The sequence below is a fragment of the Euprymna scolopes genome, chromosome 6 (assembly GCF_053919585.1).
Source record: "Euprymna scolopes isolate OS-2025 chromosome 6, ASM5391958v1, whole genome shotgun sequence".
Classification (NCBI taxonomy): Eukaryota; Metazoa; Mollusca; class Cephalopoda; order Sepiida; family Sepiolidae; genus Euprymna; species Euprymna scolopes.
In genome coordinates this window covers 14,271,517-14,288,512 of record NC_136487.1, presented here as the reverse complement: position 1 = coordinate 14,288,512, position 16,996 = coordinate 14,271,517, and the positions used below count along the sequence as shown (strand labels likewise).

At 35.1% G+C, this 16,996-nt stretch overlaps 49 non-coding genes across 49 annotated transcripts; all 49 read right to left on the bottom strand.

Moving 5' to 3' along the window:
- Positions 1-200: 200 nt before the first annotated feature.
- On the bottom strand, positions 201-272 carry Trnaw-cca (transfer RNA tryptophan (anticodon CCA)). Its single transcript has one exon. It is a non-coding gene; the product is annotated as a tRNA-Trp (tRNA).
- A 206-nt stretch (positions 273-478) lies between these two features.
- Positions 479-550, bottom strand: Trnaw-cca (transfer RNA tryptophan (anticodon CCA)). The gene has a single exon. It is a non-coding gene; the product is annotated as a tRNA-Trp (tRNA).
- Positions 551-1,034: 484 nt separating this feature from the next.
- Trnaw-cca (transfer RNA tryptophan (anticodon CCA)) lies at positions 1,035-1,106 on the bottom strand. Its single transcript has one exon. It is a non-coding gene; the product is annotated as a tRNA-Trp (tRNA).
- A 206-nt stretch (positions 1,107-1,312) lies between these two features.
- Trnaw-cca (transfer RNA tryptophan (anticodon CCA)) lies at positions 1,313-1,384 on the bottom strand. Its single transcript has one exon. It is a non-coding gene; the product is annotated as a tRNA-Trp (tRNA).
- A 206-nt stretch (positions 1,385-1,590) lies between these two features.
- On the bottom strand, positions 1,591-1,662 carry Trnaw-cca (transfer RNA tryptophan (anticodon CCA)). Its single transcript has one exon. It is a non-coding gene; the product is annotated as a tRNA-Trp (tRNA).
- A 206-nt stretch (positions 1,663-1,868) lies between these two features.
- Positions 1,869-1,940, bottom strand: Trnaw-cca (transfer RNA tryptophan (anticodon CCA)). Its single transcript has one exon. It is a non-coding gene; the product is annotated as a tRNA-Trp (tRNA).
- A 484-nt stretch (positions 1,941-2,424) lies between these two features.
- Trnaw-cca (transfer RNA tryptophan (anticodon CCA)) lies at positions 2,425-2,496 on the bottom strand. Its single transcript has one exon. It is a non-coding gene; the product is annotated as a tRNA-Trp (tRNA).
- A 206-nt stretch (positions 2,497-2,702) lies between these two features.
- On the bottom strand, positions 2,703-2,774 carry Trnaw-cca (transfer RNA tryptophan (anticodon CCA)). The gene has a single exon. It is a non-coding gene; the product is annotated as a tRNA-Trp (tRNA).
- A 206-nt stretch (positions 2,775-2,980) lies between these two features.
- On the bottom strand, positions 2,981-3,052 carry Trnaw-cca (transfer RNA tryptophan (anticodon CCA)). The gene has a single exon. It is a non-coding gene; the product is annotated as a tRNA-Trp (tRNA).
- A 484-nt stretch (positions 3,053-3,536) lies between these two features.
- On the bottom strand, positions 3,537-3,608 carry Trnaw-cca (transfer RNA tryptophan (anticodon CCA)). The gene has a single exon. It is a non-coding gene; the product is annotated as a tRNA-Trp (tRNA).
- Positions 3,609-3,814: 206 nt separating this feature from the next.
- Trnaw-cca (transfer RNA tryptophan (anticodon CCA)) lies at positions 3,815-3,886 on the bottom strand. Its single transcript has one exon. It is a non-coding gene; the product is annotated as a tRNA-Trp (tRNA).
- A 484-nt stretch (positions 3,887-4,370) lies between these two features.
- Positions 4,371-4,442, bottom strand: Trnaw-cca (transfer RNA tryptophan (anticodon CCA)). The gene has a single exon. It is a non-coding gene; the product is annotated as a tRNA-Trp (tRNA).
- A 484-nt stretch (positions 4,443-4,926) lies between these two features.
- Trnaw-cca (transfer RNA tryptophan (anticodon CCA)) lies at positions 4,927-4,998 on the bottom strand. The gene has a single exon. It is a non-coding gene; the product is annotated as a tRNA-Trp (tRNA).
- Positions 4,999-5,204: 206 nt separating this feature from the next.
- Trnaw-cca (transfer RNA tryptophan (anticodon CCA)) lies at positions 5,205-5,276 on the bottom strand. Its single transcript has one exon. It is a non-coding gene; the product is annotated as a tRNA-Trp (tRNA).
- A 206-nt stretch (positions 5,277-5,482) lies between these two features.
- Trnaw-cca (transfer RNA tryptophan (anticodon CCA)) lies at positions 5,483-5,554 on the bottom strand. Its single transcript has one exon. It is a non-coding gene; the product is annotated as a tRNA-Trp (tRNA).
- A 206-nt stretch (positions 5,555-5,760) lies between these two features.
- On the bottom strand, positions 5,761-5,832 carry Trnaw-cca (transfer RNA tryptophan (anticodon CCA)). The gene has a single exon. It is a non-coding gene; the product is annotated as a tRNA-Trp (tRNA).
- Positions 5,833-6,038: 206 nt separating this feature from the next.
- Trnaw-cca (transfer RNA tryptophan (anticodon CCA)) lies at positions 6,039-6,110 on the bottom strand. Its single transcript has one exon. It is a non-coding gene; the product is annotated as a tRNA-Trp (tRNA).
- A 206-nt stretch (positions 6,111-6,316) lies between these two features.
- On the bottom strand, positions 6,317-6,388 carry Trnaw-cca (transfer RNA tryptophan (anticodon CCA)). Its single transcript has one exon. It is a non-coding gene; the product is annotated as a tRNA-Trp (tRNA).
- Positions 6,389-6,594: 206 nt separating this feature from the next.
- Trnaw-cca (transfer RNA tryptophan (anticodon CCA)) lies at positions 6,595-6,666 on the bottom strand. Its single transcript has one exon. It is a non-coding gene; the product is annotated as a tRNA-Trp (tRNA).
- A 206-nt stretch (positions 6,667-6,872) lies between these two features.
- Positions 6,873-6,944, bottom strand: Trnaw-cca (transfer RNA tryptophan (anticodon CCA)). Its single transcript has one exon. It is a non-coding gene; the product is annotated as a tRNA-Trp (tRNA).
- A 206-nt stretch (positions 6,945-7,150) lies between these two features.
- On the bottom strand, positions 7,151-7,222 carry Trnaw-cca (transfer RNA tryptophan (anticodon CCA)). Its single transcript has one exon. It is a non-coding gene; the product is annotated as a tRNA-Trp (tRNA).
- Positions 7,223-7,428: 206 nt separating this feature from the next.
- Trnaw-cca (transfer RNA tryptophan (anticodon CCA)) lies at positions 7,429-7,500 on the bottom strand. The gene has a single exon. It is a non-coding gene; the product is annotated as a tRNA-Trp (tRNA).
- A 206-nt stretch (positions 7,501-7,706) lies between these two features.
- On the bottom strand, positions 7,707-7,778 carry Trnaw-cca (transfer RNA tryptophan (anticodon CCA)). Its single transcript has one exon. It is a non-coding gene; the product is annotated as a tRNA-Trp (tRNA).
- Positions 7,779-7,984: 206 nt separating this feature from the next.
- Positions 7,985-8,056, bottom strand: Trnaw-cca (transfer RNA tryptophan (anticodon CCA)). The gene has a single exon. It is a non-coding gene; the product is annotated as a tRNA-Trp (tRNA).
- Positions 8,057-8,262: 206 nt separating this feature from the next.
- Trnaw-cca (transfer RNA tryptophan (anticodon CCA)) lies at positions 8,263-8,334 on the bottom strand. Its single transcript has one exon. It is a non-coding gene; the product is annotated as a tRNA-Trp (tRNA).
- A 206-nt stretch (positions 8,335-8,540) lies between these two features.
- Positions 8,541-8,612, bottom strand: Trnaw-cca (transfer RNA tryptophan (anticodon CCA)). The gene has a single exon. It is a non-coding gene; the product is annotated as a tRNA-Trp (tRNA).
- Positions 8,613-8,818: 206 nt separating this feature from the next.
- Positions 8,819-8,890, bottom strand: Trnaw-cca (transfer RNA tryptophan (anticodon CCA)). Its single transcript has one exon. It is a non-coding gene; the product is annotated as a tRNA-Trp (tRNA).
- Positions 8,891-9,096: 206 nt separating this feature from the next.
- On the bottom strand, positions 9,097-9,168 carry Trnaw-cca (transfer RNA tryptophan (anticodon CCA)). Its single transcript has one exon. It is a non-coding gene; the product is annotated as a tRNA-Trp (tRNA).
- Positions 9,169-9,374: 206 nt separating this feature from the next.
- Trnaw-cca (transfer RNA tryptophan (anticodon CCA)) lies at positions 9,375-9,446 on the bottom strand. Its single transcript has one exon. It is a non-coding gene; the product is annotated as a tRNA-Trp (tRNA).
- Positions 9,447-9,930: 484 nt separating this feature from the next.
- Positions 9,931-10,002, bottom strand: Trnaw-cca (transfer RNA tryptophan (anticodon CCA)). The gene has a single exon. It is a non-coding gene; the product is annotated as a tRNA-Trp (tRNA).
- Positions 10,003-10,208: 206 nt separating this feature from the next.
- Positions 10,209-10,280, bottom strand: Trnaw-cca (transfer RNA tryptophan (anticodon CCA)). The gene has a single exon. It is a non-coding gene; the product is annotated as a tRNA-Trp (tRNA).
- Positions 10,281-10,486: 206 nt separating this feature from the next.
- On the bottom strand, positions 10,487-10,558 carry Trnaw-cca (transfer RNA tryptophan (anticodon CCA)). Its single transcript has one exon. It is a non-coding gene; the product is annotated as a tRNA-Trp (tRNA).
- Positions 10,559-11,041: 483 nt separating this feature from the next.
- Positions 11,042-11,113, bottom strand: Trnaw-cca (transfer RNA tryptophan (anticodon CCA)). Its single transcript has one exon. It is a non-coding gene; the product is annotated as a tRNA-Trp (tRNA).
- Positions 11,114-11,319: 206 nt separating this feature from the next.
- Positions 11,320-11,391, bottom strand: Trnaw-cca (transfer RNA tryptophan (anticodon CCA)). Its single transcript has one exon. It is a non-coding gene; the product is annotated as a tRNA-Trp (tRNA).
- A 206-nt stretch (positions 11,392-11,597) lies between these two features.
- Positions 11,598-11,669, bottom strand: Trnaw-cca (transfer RNA tryptophan (anticodon CCA)). The gene has a single exon. It is a non-coding gene; the product is annotated as a tRNA-Trp (tRNA).
- Positions 11,670-12,153: 484 nt separating this feature from the next.
- Trnaw-cca (transfer RNA tryptophan (anticodon CCA)) lies at positions 12,154-12,225 on the bottom strand. The gene has a single exon. It is a non-coding gene; the product is annotated as a tRNA-Trp (tRNA).
- A 206-nt stretch (positions 12,226-12,431) lies between these two features.
- Positions 12,432-12,503, bottom strand: Trnaw-cca (transfer RNA tryptophan (anticodon CCA)). Its single transcript has one exon. It is a non-coding gene; the product is annotated as a tRNA-Trp (tRNA).
- A 206-nt stretch (positions 12,504-12,709) lies between these two features.
- Positions 12,710-12,781, bottom strand: Trnaw-cca (transfer RNA tryptophan (anticodon CCA)). Its single transcript has one exon. It is a non-coding gene; the product is annotated as a tRNA-Trp (tRNA).
- Positions 12,782-13,264: 483 nt separating this feature from the next.
- On the bottom strand, positions 13,265-13,336 carry Trnaw-cca (transfer RNA tryptophan (anticodon CCA)). Its single transcript has one exon. It is a non-coding gene; the product is annotated as a tRNA-Trp (tRNA).
- A 206-nt stretch (positions 13,337-13,542) lies between these two features.
- Positions 13,543-13,614, bottom strand: Trnaw-cca (transfer RNA tryptophan (anticodon CCA)). Its single transcript has one exon. It is a non-coding gene; the product is annotated as a tRNA-Trp (tRNA).
- A 206-nt stretch (positions 13,615-13,820) lies between these two features.
- Trnaw-cca (transfer RNA tryptophan (anticodon CCA)) lies at positions 13,821-13,892 on the bottom strand. The gene has a single exon. It is a non-coding gene; the product is annotated as a tRNA-Trp (tRNA).
- A 206-nt stretch (positions 13,893-14,098) lies between these two features.
- Trnaw-cca (transfer RNA tryptophan (anticodon CCA)) lies at positions 14,099-14,170 on the bottom strand. The gene has a single exon. It is a non-coding gene; the product is annotated as a tRNA-Trp (tRNA).
- A 484-nt stretch (positions 14,171-14,654) lies between these two features.
- On the bottom strand, positions 14,655-14,726 carry Trnaw-cca (transfer RNA tryptophan (anticodon CCA)). Its single transcript has one exon. It is a non-coding gene; the product is annotated as a tRNA-Trp (tRNA).
- Positions 14,727-14,932: 206 nt separating this feature from the next.
- Trnaw-cca (transfer RNA tryptophan (anticodon CCA)) lies at positions 14,933-15,004 on the bottom strand. The gene has a single exon. It is a non-coding gene; the product is annotated as a tRNA-Trp (tRNA).
- Positions 15,005-15,210: 206 nt separating this feature from the next.
- Trnaw-cca (transfer RNA tryptophan (anticodon CCA)) lies at positions 15,211-15,282 on the bottom strand. The gene has a single exon. It is a non-coding gene; the product is annotated as a tRNA-Trp (tRNA).
- A 206-nt stretch (positions 15,283-15,488) lies between these two features.
- Trnaw-cca (transfer RNA tryptophan (anticodon CCA)) lies at positions 15,489-15,560 on the bottom strand. The gene has a single exon. It is a non-coding gene; the product is annotated as a tRNA-Trp (tRNA).
- Positions 15,561-16,044: 484 nt separating this feature from the next.
- On the bottom strand, positions 16,045-16,116 carry Trnaw-cca (transfer RNA tryptophan (anticodon CCA)). Its single transcript has one exon. It is a non-coding gene; the product is annotated as a tRNA-Trp (tRNA).
- Positions 16,117-16,600: 484 nt separating this feature from the next.
- Trnaw-cca (transfer RNA tryptophan (anticodon CCA)) lies at positions 16,601-16,672 on the bottom strand. Its single transcript has one exon. It is a non-coding gene; the product is annotated as a tRNA-Trp (tRNA).
- Positions 16,673-16,878: 206 nt separating this feature from the next.
- On the bottom strand, positions 16,879-16,950 carry Trnaw-cca (transfer RNA tryptophan (anticodon CCA)). The gene has a single exon. It is a non-coding gene; the product is annotated as a tRNA-Trp (tRNA).
- Positions 16,951-16,996: the final 46 nt, after the last annotated feature.

The window sequence follows — 16,996 nt, the reverse complement described above, 5'->3', positions numbered from 1 at the left end:
CAACCACTCTTATTATTGCATTCTTAAAATACTTATGAATCTGTACCCTACAAAAAATTTAATATTGTACATTACAACAACGTCTCAGAATAATAATTCATTGTAAAACCAGGATTGCATTAATTGCCATTGAAGACTTATAATCTTTGATGATACATTTCTAAAATAAATGGCATCCTTCAAATAAAAGGGAACGCTTTTGACCCCGACGTGATTCGAACACGTAACCTTCTGATCTGGAGTAAGAAGCGCTACCATTGCGCCACAAGGCCGTAAGCCCACCACTCGTATTATTGCATTCTTAAAATACTTATGAATCTGTACCGTACGAAAGATTTAATATTGTACATTACAATAACGTCTCAGAATAATAATTCATTGTAAAACCAGGATTGCATTAATTGCCATTGAAGACTTATAATCTTTGATGATACATTTATAAAATAAATGGCATCCTTCAAATAAAAGGGAACGCTTTTGACCCCGACGTGATTCGAACACGTAACTTTCTGATCTGGAGTCAGACGCGCTACCATTGCGCCACAAGGCCGTAAGCCAACCACTCTTATTATTGCATTCTTAAAATACTTATGAATCTGTACCGTACAAAAAATTTAATATTGTACATTACAATAACGTCTCAGAATAATAATTCATTGTAAAACCAGGATTGCATTAATTGCCATTGAAGACTTATAATCTTTGATGGTACATTTCTAAAATAAATGGCATCCTTCAAATAAAAGTGAACGCTTTTGACCCCGACGTGGTTAGAACACGTAATCTTCTGATATGGAGTAAGCCGCGCTACCATTGCGCCAAACGGCCGTAAGCCAACCACTCTTATTATTGCATTCTTAAAATACTTATGAATCTGTACCGTACAAAAAATTTAATATTGTACATTACAATAATATCTCAGAATAATAATTCATTGTAAAACCAGGATTGCATTAATTGCCATTGAAGACTTATAATCTTTGATGATACATTTATAAAATAAATGGCATCCTTCAAATAAAAGGGAACGCTGTTGACCCCGACGTGATTCGAACACGTAACCTTCCGATCTGGAGTCAGACGCGCTACCATTGCGCCACAAGGCCGTAAGCCAACCACTCTTATTATTGCATTCTTAAAATACTTATGAATCTCTACCGTACAAAAAATTTAATATTGTACATTACAATAACGTCTCAGAATAATAATTCATTGTAAAACCAGGATTGCATTAATTGCCATTGAAGACTTATAATCTTTGATGATACATTTATAAAATAAATGGCATCCTTCAAATAAAAGGGAACGCTTTTGACCCCGACGTGATTCGAACACGTAACCTTCTGATCTGGAGTCAGACGCGCTACCATTGCGCCACAAGGCCGGAAGCCAACCACTCTTATTATTGCATTCTTAAAATACTTATGAATCTGTACCGTACAAAAAATTTAATATTGTACATTACAATAACGTCTCAGAATAATAATTCATTGTAAAACCAGGATTGCATTAATTGCAATGGAAGACTTATAATCTTTGATGATACATTTATAAAATAAATGGCATCCTTCAAATAAAAGGGAACGCTTTTGACCCCGACGTGATTCGAACACGTAACCTTCTGATCTGGAGTAAGAAGCGCTACCATTGCGCCACAAGGCCGTAAGCCCACCACTCGTATTATTGCATTCTTAAAATACTTATGAATCTGTACCGTACGAAAGATTTAATATTGTACATTACAATAACGTCTCAGAATAATAATTCATTGTAAAACCAGGATTGCATTAATTGCCATTGAAGACTTATAATCTTTGATGATACATTTATAAAATAAATGGCATCCTTCAAATAAAAGGGAACGCTTTTGACCCCGACGTGATTCGAACACGTAACCTTCTGATCTGGAGTCAGACGCGCTAACATTGCGCCACAAGGCCGTAAGCCAACCACTCTTATTATTGCATTCTTAAAATACTTATGAATCTGTACCGTACAAAAAATTTAATATTGTACATTACAATAACGTCTCAGAATAATAATTCATTGTAAAACCAGGATTGCATTAATTGCCATTGAAGACTTATAATCTTTGATGGTACATTTCTAAAATAAATGGCATCCTTCAAATAAAAGGGAACGCTTTTGACCCCGACGTGGTTAGAACACGTAACCTTCTGATCTGGAGTAAGCAACGCTACCATTGCGCCAAAAGGCCGTAAGCCAACCACTATTATTATTGCATTCTTAAAATACTTATGAATCTGTACCGTACAAAAAATTTAATATTGTACATTACAATAAAATCTCAGAATAATAATTCATTGTAAAACCAGGATTGCATTAATTGCCATTGAAGACTTATAATCTTTGATGATACATTAAAAAAATAAATGGCATCCTTCAAATAAAAGGGAACGCTTTTGACCCCGACGTGATTCGAACACGTAACCTTCTGATCTGGAGTCAGACGCGCTAGCATTGCGCCACAAAGCCGTAAGCCAACCACTCTTATTATTGCATTCTTAAAATACTTATGAATCTGTACCGTACAAAAAATTTAATATTGTACATTACAATAACGTCTCAGAATAATAATTCATTGTAAAACCAGGATTGCATTAATTGCCATTGAAGACTTATAATCTTTGATGATACATTTATAAAATAAATGGCATCCTTCAAATAAAAGGGAACGCTTTTGACCCCGACGTGATTCGAACACGTAACCTTCTGATCTGGAGTCAGACGCGCTACCATTGCGCCACAAGGCCGTAAGCCCACCACTCGTATTATTGCATTCTTAAAATACTTATGAATCTGTACCGTACGAAAGATTTAATATTGTACATTACAATAACGTCTCAGAATAATAATTCATTGTAAAACCAGGATTGCATTAATTGCCATTGAAGACTTATAATCTTTGATGATACATTTATAAAATAAATGGCATCCTTCAAATAAAAGGGAACGCTTTTGACCCCGACGTGATTCGAACACGTAACCTTCTGATCTGGAGTCAGACGCGCTACCATTGCGCCACAAGGCCGTAAGCCAACCACTCTTATTATTGCATTCTTAAAATACTTATGAATCTGTACCGTACAAAAAATTTAATATTGTACATTACAATAACGTCTCAGAATAATAATTCATTGTAAAACCAGGATTGCATTAATTGCCATTGAAGACTTATAATCTTTGATGGTACATTTCTAAAATAAATGGCATCCTTCAAATAAAAGGGAACGCTTTTGACCCCGACGTGGTTAGAACACGTAACCTTCTGATCTGGAGTAAGCAACGCTACCATTGCGCCAAAAGGCCGTAAGCCAACCACTCTTATTATTGCATTCTTAAAATACTTATGAATCTGTACCGTACAAAAAATTTAATATTGTACATTACAATAAAATCTCAGAATAATAATTCATTGTAAAACCAGGATTGCATTAATTGCCATTTAAGACTTATAATCTTTGATGATACATTAAAAAAATAAATGGCATCCTTCAAATAAAAGGGAACGCTTTTGACCCCGACGTGATTCGAACACGTAACCTTCTGATCTGGAGTCAGACGCGCTAGCATTGCGCCACAAAGCCGTAAGCCAACCACTCTTATTATTGCATTCTTAAAATACTTATGAATCTGTACCGTACAAAAAATTTAATATTGTACATTACAATAACGTCTCAGAATAATAATTCATTGTAAAACCAGGATTGCATTAATTGCCATTGAAGACTTATAATCTTTGATGATACATTTATAAAATAAATGGCATCCTTCAAATAAAAGGGAACGCTTTTGACCCCGACGTGATTCGAACACGTAACCTTCTGATCTGGAGTCAGACGCGCTACCATTGCGCCACAAGGCCGTAAGCCAACCACTCTTATTATTGCATTCTTAAAATACTTATGAATCTGTACCGTACAAAAAATTTAATATTGTACATTACAATAACGTCTCAGAATAATAATTCATTGTAAAACCAGGATTGCATTAATTGCCATTGAAGACTTATAATCTTTGATGGTACATTTCTAAAATAAATGGTATCCTTCAAATAAAAGGGAACGCTTTTGACCCCGACGTCGTTAGAACACGTAACCTTCTGATCTGGAGTAAGCCGCGCTACCATTGCGCCAAAAGGCCGTAAGCCAACCACTCTTATTATTGCATTCTTAAAATACTTATGAATCTGTACCGTACAAAAAATTTAATATTGTACATTACAATAACATCTCAGAATAATAATTCATTGTAAAACCAGGATTGCATTAATTGCCATTGAAGACTTATAATCTTTGATGATACATTTATAAAATAAATGGCATCCTTTAAATAAAAGGGAACGCTCTTGACCCCGACGTGATTCGAACACGTAACCTTCTGATCTGGAGTCAGACGCGCTACCATTGCGCCACAAGGCCGTAAGCCAACCACTCTTATTATTGCATTCTTAAAATACTTATGAATCTGTACCGTACAAAAAATTTAATATTGTACATTACAATAACGTCTCAGAATAATAATTCATTGTAAAACCAGGATTGCATTAATTGCCATTGAAGACTTATAATCTTTGATGGTACATTTCTAAAATAAATGGTATCCTTCAAATAAAAGGGAACGCTTTTGACCCCGACGTCGTTAGAACACGTAACCTTCTGATCTGGAGTAAGCCGCGCTACCATTGCGCCAAAAGGCCGTTAGCCAACCACTCTTATTATTGCATTCTTAAAATACTTATGAATCTGTACCGTACAAAAAATTTAATATTGTACATTACAATAACATCTCAGAATAATAATTCATTGTAAAACCAGGATTGCATTAATTGCCATTGAAGACTTATAATCTTTGATGATACATTTATAAAATAAATGGCATCCTTTAAATAAAAGGGAACGCTCTTGACCCCGACGTGATTCGAACACGTAACCTTCTGATCTGGAGTCAGACGCGCTACCATTGCGCCACAAGGCCGTAAGCCAACCACTCTTATTATTGCATTCTTAAAATACTTATGAATCTGTACCGTACAAAAAATTTAATATTGTACATTACAGTAACATCTCAGAATAATAATTCATTGTAAAACCAGGATTGCATTAATTACCATTGAAGACTGATAATCTTTGATGATACATTTATAAAATAAATGGCATCCTTCAAATAAAAGGGAACGCTTTTGACCCCGACGTGATTCGAACACGTAACCTTCTGATCTGGAGTCAGACGCGCTACCATTGCGCCACAAGGCCGTAAGCTAACCACTCTTATTATTGCATTCTTAAAATACTTATGAATCTGTACCGTACAAAAAATTTAATATTGTACATTACAGTAACATCGCAGAATAATAATTCATTGTACAACCAGGATTGCATTAATTGCCATTGAAGACTGATAATCGTTGATGATACATTTATAAAACAAATGGCATCCTTCAAATAAAAGGGAACGCTTTTGACCCCGACGTGATTCGAACACGTAACCTTCTGATCTGGAGTCAGACTCGCTACCATTGCGCCACAAGGCCGTAAGCCAACCACTCTTATTATTGCATTCTTAAAATACTTATGAATCTGTACCGTACAAAAAATTTAATATTGTACATTACAATAACGTCCAAGAATAATAATTCATTGTAAAACCAGGATTGCATTAATTGCCATTGAAGACTTATAATCTTTGATGATACATTTATAAAATAAATGGCATCCTTCAAATAAAAGGAAACGCTTTTGACCCCGACGTGATTCGAACACGTAACCTTCTGATCTGGAGTCAGACGCGCTACCATTGCGCCACAAGGCCGTAAGCCAACCACTCTTATTATTGCATTCTTAAAATACTTATGAATCTGTACCGTACAAAAAATTTAATATTGTACATTACAATAACGTCTCAGAATAATAATTCATTGTGAAACCAGGATTGCATTAATTGCCATGGAAGACTGATAATCTTTGATGATACATTTATAAAATAAATGGCATCCTTCAAATAAAAGTGAACGCTTTTGACCCCGACGTGATTCGAACACGTAACCTTCTGATCTGGAGTCAGACTCGCTACCATTGCGCCACAAGGCCGTAAGCCAACCACTCTTATTATTGCATTCTTAAAATACTTATGAATCTGTACCGTACAAAAAATTTAATATTGTACATTACAATAACGTCTCAGAATAATAATTCTTTGTAAAACCAGGATTGCATTAATTGCCATTGAAGACTTATAATCTTTGATGATACATTTATAAAATAAATGGCATCCTTCAAATAAAAGGGAACGCTTTTGACCCCGACGTGATTCGAACACGTAACCTTCTGATCTGGAGTCAGACGCGCTACCATTGCGCCACAAGGCCGTAAGCCAACCACTCTTATTATTGCATTCTTAAAATACTTATGAATCTGTACCGTACAAAAAATTTAATATTGTACATTACAATAACGTCTCAGAATAATAATTCATTGTAAAACCAGGATTGCATTAATTGCCATTGAAGACTTATAATCTTTGATGATACATTTATAAAATAAATGGCATCCTTCAAATAAAAGGGAACGCTTTTGACCCCGACGTGATTCGAACACGTAACCTTCTGATCTGGAGTCAGACGCGCTACCATTGCGCCAGAAGGCCGTAAGCCAACCGCTCTTATTATTGCATTCTTAAAATACTTATGAATCTGTACCGTACAAAAAATTTAATATTGTACATTACAATAACGTCTCAGAATAATAATTCATTGTAAAACCAGGATTGCATTAATTGCCATTGAAGACTTATAATCTTTGATGATACATTTATAAAATAAATTGCATCCTTCAAATAAAAAGGAAAGCTTTTGACCCCGACGTGATTCGAACACGTAACCTTCTGATCTGGAGTCAGACGCGCTACCATTGCGCCACAAGGCCGTAAGCCACCCACTATTATTATTGCATTCTTAAAATACTTATGAATCTGTACCGTACAAAAAATTTAATATTGTACATTACAATAACGTCTCAGAATAATAATTCATTGTAAAACCAGGATTGCATTAATTGCCATTGAAGACTGATAATCTTTGATGATACATTTATAAAATAAATGGCATCCTTCAAATAAAAGGGAACGCTTTTGACCCCGACGTGATTCGAACACGTAACCTTCTTGTCTGGAGTCAGACGCGCTACCATTGCGCCACAAGGCCGTAAGCCAACCACTCTTATTATTGCATTCTTAAAATACTTATGAATCTGTACCGTACAAAAAATTTAATATTGTACATTACAATAACGTCTCAGAATAATAATTCATTGTAAAACCAGGATTGCATTAATTGCCATTGAAGACTGATAATCCTTGATGATACATTTATAAAATAAATGGCATCCTTCAAAAAAAAGGGAACGCTTTTGACCCCGACGTGATTCGAACACGTAACCTTCTGATCTGGAGTCAGACGCGCTACCATTGCGCCACAAAGCCGTAAGCTAACCACTCTTATTATTGCATTCTTAAAATACTTATGAATCTGTACCGTACCAAAAATTTAATATTGTACATTACAGTAACATCTCAGAATAATAATTCATTGTAAAACCAGGATTGCATTAATTGCCATTGAAGACTTATAATCTTTGATGATACATTTATAAAATAAATGGCATCCTTCAAATAAAAGGGAACGCTTTTGACATCGACGTGATCCGAACACGTAACCTTCTGATCTGGAGTCAGACGCGCTACCATTGCGCCACAAGGCCGTAAGCTAACCTCTCTTATTATTGCATTCTTAAAATACTTATGAATCTGGACCGTACACAAAATTTAATATTGTACATTACAATAACGTCTCAGAATAATAATTCATTGTAAAACCAGGATTGCATTAATTGCCATTGAAGACTTATAATCTTTGATGATACATTTATAAAATAAATGGCATCCTTCAAATAAAAGGGAACGCTTTTGACCCCGACGTGATTCGAACACGTAACCTTCTGATCTGGAGTCAGACGCGCTACCATTGCGCCACAAGGCCGTAAGCCAACCACTCTTATTATTGCATTCTTAAAATACTTATGAATCTGTACCGTACAAAAAATTTAATATTGTACATTACAATAACGTCTCAGAATAATAATTCATTGTAAAACCAGGATTGCATTAATTGCCATTGAAGACTTATAATCTTTGATGATACATTTATAAAATAAATGGCATCCTTCAAATAAAAGGGAACGCTCTTGACCCCGACGTGATTCGAACACGTAACCTTCTGATCTGGAGTCAGACTCGCTACCATTGCGCCACAAGGCCGTAAGCCAACCACTCTTATTATTGCATTCTTAAAATACTTATGAATCTGTACCGTACAAAAAATTTAATATTGTACATTACAATAACGTCTCAGAATAATAATTCATTGTAAAACCAGGATTGCATTAATTGCAATTGAAGACTTATAATCTTTGATGATACATTTATAAAATAAATGGCATCCTTCAAATAAAAGGGAACGCTTTTGACCCCGACGTGATTCGAACACGTAACCTTCTGATCTGGAGTCAGACGCGCTACCATTGCGCCAAAAGGCCGTAAGCCAACCACTCTTATTATTGCATTCTTAAAATACTTATGAATCTGTACCGTACAAAAAATTTAATATTGTACATTATAATAACATCTCAGAATAATAATTCATTGTAAAACCAGGATTGCATTAATTGCCATTGAAGACTTATAATCTTTGATGATACATTTCTAAAATAAATGGCATCCTTCAAATAAAAGGGAACGCTTTTGACCCCGACGTGATTCGAACACGTAACCTTCTGATCTGGAGTCAGACGCGCTACCATTGCGCCAAAAGGCCGTAAGCCAACCACTCTTATTATTGCATTCTTAAAATACTTATGAATCTGTACCGTACAAAAAATTTAATATTGTACATTACAATAACATCTCAGAATAATAATTCATTGTAAAACCAGGATTGCATTAATTGCCATTGAAGACTGATAATCTTTAATGATACATTTATAAAATAAATGGCATCCTTCAAATAAAAGGGAACGCTTTTGACCCCGACGTGATTCGAACACGTAACCTTCTGATCTGGAGTCAGACGCGCTACCATTGCGCCACAAGGCCGTAAGCCAACCACTCTTATTATTGCATTCTTAAAATACTTATGAATCTGTACCGTACAAAAAATTTAATATTGTACATTACAATAACGTCTCAGAATAATAATTCATTGTAAAACCAGGATTGCATTAATTGCCATTGAAGACTTATAATCTTTGATGATACATTTATAAAATAAATGGCATCCTTCAAATAAAAGGGAACGCTTTTGACCCCGACGTGATTCGAACACGTAACCTTCTGATCTGGAGTCAGACGCGCTACCATTGCGCCACAAGGCCGTAAGCCAACCACTCTTATTATTGCATTCTTAAAATACTTATGAATCTGTACCGTACAAAAAATTTAATATTGTACATTACAATAACGTCTCAGAATAATAATTCATTGTAAAACCAGGATTGCATTAATTGCCATTGAAGACTTATAATCTTTGATGATACATTTATAAAATAAATGGCATCCTTCAAACAAAAGGGAACGCTTTTGACCCCGACGTTATTCGAACACGTAACCTTCTAATCTGGAGTCAGACGCGCTACAATTGCGCCACAAGGCCGTAAGCTACCCACTCTTATTATTGCATTCTTAAAATACTTATGAATCTGTACCGTACCAAAAATTTAATATTGTACATTACAGTAACATCTCAGAATAATAATTCATTGTAAAATCAGGATTGCATTAATTGCCATTGAAGACTTATAATCTTTGATGATACATTTCTAAAATAAATGGCATCCTTCAAATAAAAGGGAACGCTTTTGACCCCGACGTGATTCGAACACGTAACCTTCTGATCTGGAGTCAGACGCGCTACCATTGCGCAAAAAGGCCGCAAGCCAACTACTCTTATTATTGCATTCTTTAAATACTTATGAATCTGTACCGTACAAAAAATTTAATATTGTACATTACATTAACATCTCAGAATAATAATTCATTGTAAAACCAGGATTGCATTAATTGCCATTGAAGACTTATAATCTTTGATGATACATTTATAAAATAAATGGCATCCTTCAAATAAAAGGGAACGCTTTTGACCCCGACGTGATTCGAACACGTAACCTTCTGATCTGGAGTCAGACGCGCTACCATTGCGCCACAAGGCCGTAAGCCAACCACTCTTATTATTGCATTCTTAAAATACTTATGAATCTGTACCGTACAAAAAATTTAATATTGTACATTACAATTACGTCTCAGAATAATAATTCATTGTAAAACCAGGATTGCATTAATTGCCATTGAAGACTTATAATCTTTGATGATACATTTATAAAATAAATGGCATCCTTCAAATAAAAGGGAACGCTCTTGACCCCGACGTGATTCGAAACCGTAACCTTCTGATCTGGAGTCAGACGCGCTACCATTGCGCCACAAGGCCGTAAGCCCACCACTCTTATTATTGCATTCTTAAAATACTTATGAATCTGTACCGTACAAAAAATTTAATATTGTACATTACAGTAACATCTCAGAATAATAATTCATTGTAAAACCAGGATTGCATTAATTGCCATGGAAGACTTATAATCTTTGATGATACATTTATAAAATAAATGGCATCCTTCAAATAAAAGGGAACGCTTTTGACCTTACGTTATTCGAACACGTAACCTTCTGATCTGGAGTCAGACGCGCTACCATTGCGCCACAAGGCCGTAAGCCAACCACTCTTATTATTGCATTCTTAAAATACTTATGAATCTGTACCGTACAAAAAATTTAATATTGTACATTACAGTAACATCTCAGAATAATAATTCATTGTAAAACCAGGATTGCATTAATTGCCATTGAAGACTGATAATCTTTGATGATACATTTATAAAATAAATGGCATCCTTCAAATAAAAGGGAACGCTTTTGACCCCGACGTGATTCGAACACGTAACCTTCTGATCTGGAGTCAGACGCGCTAACATTGCGCCACAAGGCCGTAAGCAAACCACTCTTATTATTGCATTCTTAAAATACTTATGAATCTGTACCGTACAAAAAATTTAATATTGTACATTACAATAACGTCTCAGAATAATAATTCATTGTAAAACAAGGATTGCATTAATTGCCATGGAAGACTGATAATCTTTCATGATACATTTATAAAATAAATGGCATCCTTCAAATAAAAGGGAACGCTTTTGACCCCGACGTGATTCGAACACGTAACCTTCTGATCTGGAGTCAGACGCGCTACCATTGCGCCACAAGGCCGTAAGCCAATTACTCTCATTATTGCGTTCTTAAAATAATTATTAATCTGTACCGTACAACAAATTTAATATTGTACATTAGAGTAACATCTCAGAATAATAATTCATTGTAAAACCAGGATTGCATTAATTGCCATTGCAGACTGATAATCTTTGATGATACATTTATAAAATAAATGGCATCCTTCAAATAAAAGGGAACGCTTTTGACCCCGACGTGATTCGAACACGTAACCTTCTGATCTGGAGTCAGACGCGCTACCATTGCGCCACAAGGCCGTAAGCCAACCACTCTTATTATTGCATTCTTAAAATACTTATGAATCTGTACCGTACAAAAAATTTAATATTGTACATTACAATAACGTCTCAGAATAATAATTCATTGTAAAACCAGGATTGCATTAATTGCCATTGAAGACTTATAATCTTTGATGATACATTTATAAAATAAATGGCATCCTTCAAACAAAAGGGAACGCTTTTGACCCCGACGTTATTCGAACACGTAACCTTCTAATCTGGAGTCAGACGCGCTACAATTGCGCCACAAGGCCGTAAGCTACCCACTCTTATTATTGCATTCTTAAAATACTTATGAATCTGTACCGTACCAAAAATTTAATATTGTACATTACAGTAACATCTCAGAATAATAATTCATTGTAAAATCAGGATTGCATTAATTGCCATTGAAGACTTATAATCTTTGATGATACATTTCTAAAATAAATGGCATCCTTCAAATAAAAGGGAACGCTTTTGACCCCGACGTGATTCGAACACGTAACCTTCTGATCTGGAGTCAGACGCGCTACCATTGCGCAAAAAGGCCGCAAGCCAACTACTCTTATTATTGCATTCTTAAAATACTTATGAATCTGTACCGTACAAAAAATTTAATATTGTACATTACATTAACATCTCAGAATAATAATTCATTGTAAAACCAGGATTGCATTAATTGCCATTGAAGACTTATAATCTTTGATGATACGTTTATAAAATAAATGGCATCCTTCAAATAAAAGGGAACGCTTTTGACCCCGACGTGATTCGAACACGTAACCTTCTGATCTGGAGTCAGACGCGCTACCATTGCGCCACAAGGCCGTAAGCCAACCACTCTTATTATTGCATTCTTAAAATACTTATGAATCTGTACCGTACAAAAAATTTAATATTGTACATTACAATTACGTCTCAGAATAATAATTCATTGTAAAACCAGGATTGCATTAATTGCCATTGAAGACTTATAATCTTTGATGATACATTTATAAAATAAATGGCATCCTTCAAATAAAAGGGAACGCTCTTGACCCCGACGTGATTCGAAACCGTAACCTTCTGATCTGGAGTCAGACGCGCTACCATTGCGCCACAAGGCCGTAAGCCAACCACTCTTATTATTGCATTCTTAAAATACTTATGAATCTGTACCGTACAAAAAATTTAATATTGTACATTACAGTAACATCTCAGAATAATAATTCATTGTAAAACCAGGATTGCATTAATTGCCATGGAAGACTTATAATCTTTGATGATACATTTATAAAATAAATGGCATCCTTCAAATAAAAGGGAACGCTTTTGACCTTACGTTATTCGAACACGTAACCTTCTGATCTGGAGTCAGACGCGCTACCATTGCGCCACAAGGCCGTAAGCCAACCACTCTTATTATTGCATTCTTAAAATACTTATGAATCTGTACCGTACAAAAAATTTAATATTGTACATTACAGTAACATCTCAGAATAATAATTCATTGTAAAACCAGGATTGCATTAATTGCCATTGAAGACTGATAATCTTTGATGATACATTTATAAAATAAATGGCATCCTTCAAATAAAAGGGAACGCTTTTGACCCCGACGTGATTCGAACACGTAACCTTCTGATCTGGAGTCAGACGCGCTAACATTGCGCCACAAGGCCGTAAGCTAACCACTCTTATTATTGCATTCTTAAAATACTTATGAATCTGTACCGTACAAAAAATTTAATATTGTACATTACAATAACGTCTCAGAATAATAATTCATTGTAAAACAAGGATTGCATTAATTGCCATGGAAGACTGATAATCTTTCATGATACATTTATAAAATAAATGGCATCCTTCAAATAAAAGGGAACGCTTTTGACCCCGACGTGATTCGAACACGTAACCTTCTGATCTGGAGTCAGACGCGCTACCATTGCGCCACAAGGCCGTAAGCCAATTACTCTCATTATTGCGTTCTTAAAATAATTATTAATCTGTACCGTACAACAAATTTAATATTGTACATTAGAGTAACATCTCAGAATAATAATTCATTGTAAAACCAGGATTGCATTAATTGCCATTGCAGACTGATAATCTTTGATGATACATTTATAAAATAAATGGCATCCTTCAAATAAAAGGGAACGCTTTTGACCCCGACGTGATTCGAACACGTAACCTTCTGATCTGGAGTCAGACGCGCTACCATTGCGCCACAAGGCCGTAAGCCAACCACCCTCATTATTGCATTCTTAAAATACTTTTTAATCTGTACCGTACAAAACATTGAATATTGTACATAAGAGTAACATCTCAGAATAATAATTCATTGTAAAACCAGGATTGCATGTATTGCCATTGAAGACAGATAATCTTTGATTATACATTTATAAAATAAATGGCATCCTTCAAATAAAAGGGAACGCTTTTGACCCCGACGTGATTCGAACACGTAACCTTCTGATCTGGAGTCAGACGCGCTACCATTGCGCCACAAAGCCGTAAGCCAACACCTCTTATTATTGCATTCTTAAAATACTTATGAATCTGTACCGTACAAAAAATTTAATATTGTACATTACAATAACGTCTCAGAATAATAATTCATTGTAAAACCAGGATTGCATTAATTGCCATTGAAGACTTATAATCTTTGATGATACATTTATAAAATAAATGGAATCCTTCAAATAAAAGGGAACGCTTTTTACCCCGACGTGATTCGAACACGTAACCTTCTGATCTGGAGTAAGAAGCGCTACCATTGCGCCGCAAGGCCGTAAGCAAACCACTCTTATTATTGCATTCTTAAAATACTTATGAATCTGTACCGTACAAAAAATTTAATATTGTACATTACAATAACGTCTCAGAATAATAATTCATTGTAAAACAAGGATTGCATTAATTGCCATTGAAGACTTATAATCTTTGATGATACATTTATAAAATAAATGGCATCCTTCAAATAAAAGGGAACGCTTTTGACCCCGACGTGATTCGAACACGTCACCTTCTGATCTGGAGTCAGACGCGCTACCATTGCGCCACAAGGCCGTAAGCAAACCACTCTCATTATTGCATTCTTAAAATACTTATTAATCTGTACCGTACAACAAATTTAATATTGTACATTAGAGTAACATCTCAGAATAATAATTCATTGTAAAACCAGGATTGCATTAATTGCCATTGAAGACTTATACTCTTTGATGATACATTTATAAAATAAATGGCATCCTTCAAATAAAAGGGAACGTTTTTGACCCCGACGTGATTCGAACACGTAACCTTCTGATCTGGAGTCAGAAACGCTACCATTGCGCCACAAGGCCGTAAGCCAACCACTTTTATTATTGCAATCTTAAAATACTTATGAATCTGTACCGTACAAAAAATTTAATATTGTACATTACAATAACGTCTCAGAATAATAATTCATTGTAAAACCAGGATTGCATTAATTGCCATTGAAGACTTATAATCTTTGATGATACATTTATAAAATAAATGGCATCCTTCAAATAAAAGGGAACGCTTTTGACCCCGACGTTATTCGAACACGTAACCTTCTGATCTGGAGTCAGACGCGCTACCATTGCGCCACAAGGCCGTAAGCCAACCACTCTTATTATTGCATTCTTAAAATACTTATGAATCTGTACCGTACACAAAATTGTATATTGTACATTACAATAACGTCTCAGAATAATAATTCATTGTAAAACTAGGATTGCATTAATTGCCATTGAAGACTGATAATCTTTGATGATACATTTATAAAATAAATGGCATCCTTCAAATAAAAGGGAACACTTTTGACCCCGACGTGATTCGAACACGTAACCTTCTGATCTGGAGTCAGACGCGCTACCATTGCGCCACAAGGCCGTAAGCCAACCACTCTTATTATTGCATTCTTAAAATACTTATGAATCTGTACCGTACAAAAAATTTAATATTGTACATTACAATAACGTCTCAGAATAATAATTCTTTGTAAAACCAGGATTGCATTAATTGCCATTGAAGACTTATAATCTTTGATGATACATTAAAAAAATAAATGGCATCCTTCAAATAAAAGGGAACGCTTTTGACCCCGACGTGATTCGAACACGTAACCTTCTGATCTGGAGTAAGCCGCGCTAGCATTGCGCCACAAAGCCGTAAGCCAACCACTATTATTATTGCATTCTTAAAATACTTATGAATCTGTACCGTACAAAAAATTTCATATTGTACATTACAATAACGTCTCAGAATAATAATTCGTTGTAAAACCAGGATTGCATTAATTGCCATTGAAGACTTACAATCTTTGATGATACATTTCTAAAATAAATGGCATCCTTCAAATAAAAGGGAACGCTTTTGACCCCGACGTGGTTCGAACACGTAACCTTCTGATCTGGAGTCAGACGCGCTACCATTGCGCCAAAAGGCCGTAAGCCAACCACTCTTATTATTGCATTCTTAAAATACTTATGAATCTGTACCGTACAAAAAATTTAATATTGTACATTACAATAACGTCTCAGAATAATAATTCATTGTAAAACCAGGATTGCATTAATTGCCATTGAAGACTTATAATCTTTGATGATACATTTATAAAATAAATGGCATCCTTCAAATAAAAGGGAACGCTTTATACCCCGACGTGATTCGAACACGTAACCTTCTGATCTGGAGTAAGAAGCGCTACCATTGCGCCACAAGGCCGTAAGCCCACCACTCGTATTATTGCATTCTTGAAATACTTATGAATCTGTACCGTACGAAAGACTTAATATTGTACATTACAATAACGTCTCAGAATAATAATTCATTGTAAAACCAGGATTGCATTAATTGCCATTGAAGACTTATAATCTTTGATGATACATTCATAAAATAAATGGCATCCTTCAAATAAAAGGGAACGCTTTTGACCCCGACGTGATTCGAACACGTAACCTTCTGATCTGGAGTCAGACGCGCTAACATTGCGCCACAAGGCCGTAAGCCAACCACTCTTATTATTGCATTCTTAAAATACTTATGAATCTGTACCGTACAAAAAATTTAATATTGTACATAACAATAACGTCTCAGAATAAAAATTCATTGTAAAACCAGGATTGCATTAATTGCCATTGAAAACTTATACTCTTTTATGATACATTTATAAAATAAATGGCATCCTTCAAATAAAAGGGAACGTTTTTGACCCCGACGTGATTCGAACACGTAACCTTCTGATCTGGAGTCAGAAACGCTACCACTGCGCCACAAGGCCGTAAGCCAACCACTCTTATTATTGCATTCTTAAAATACTTATGAAT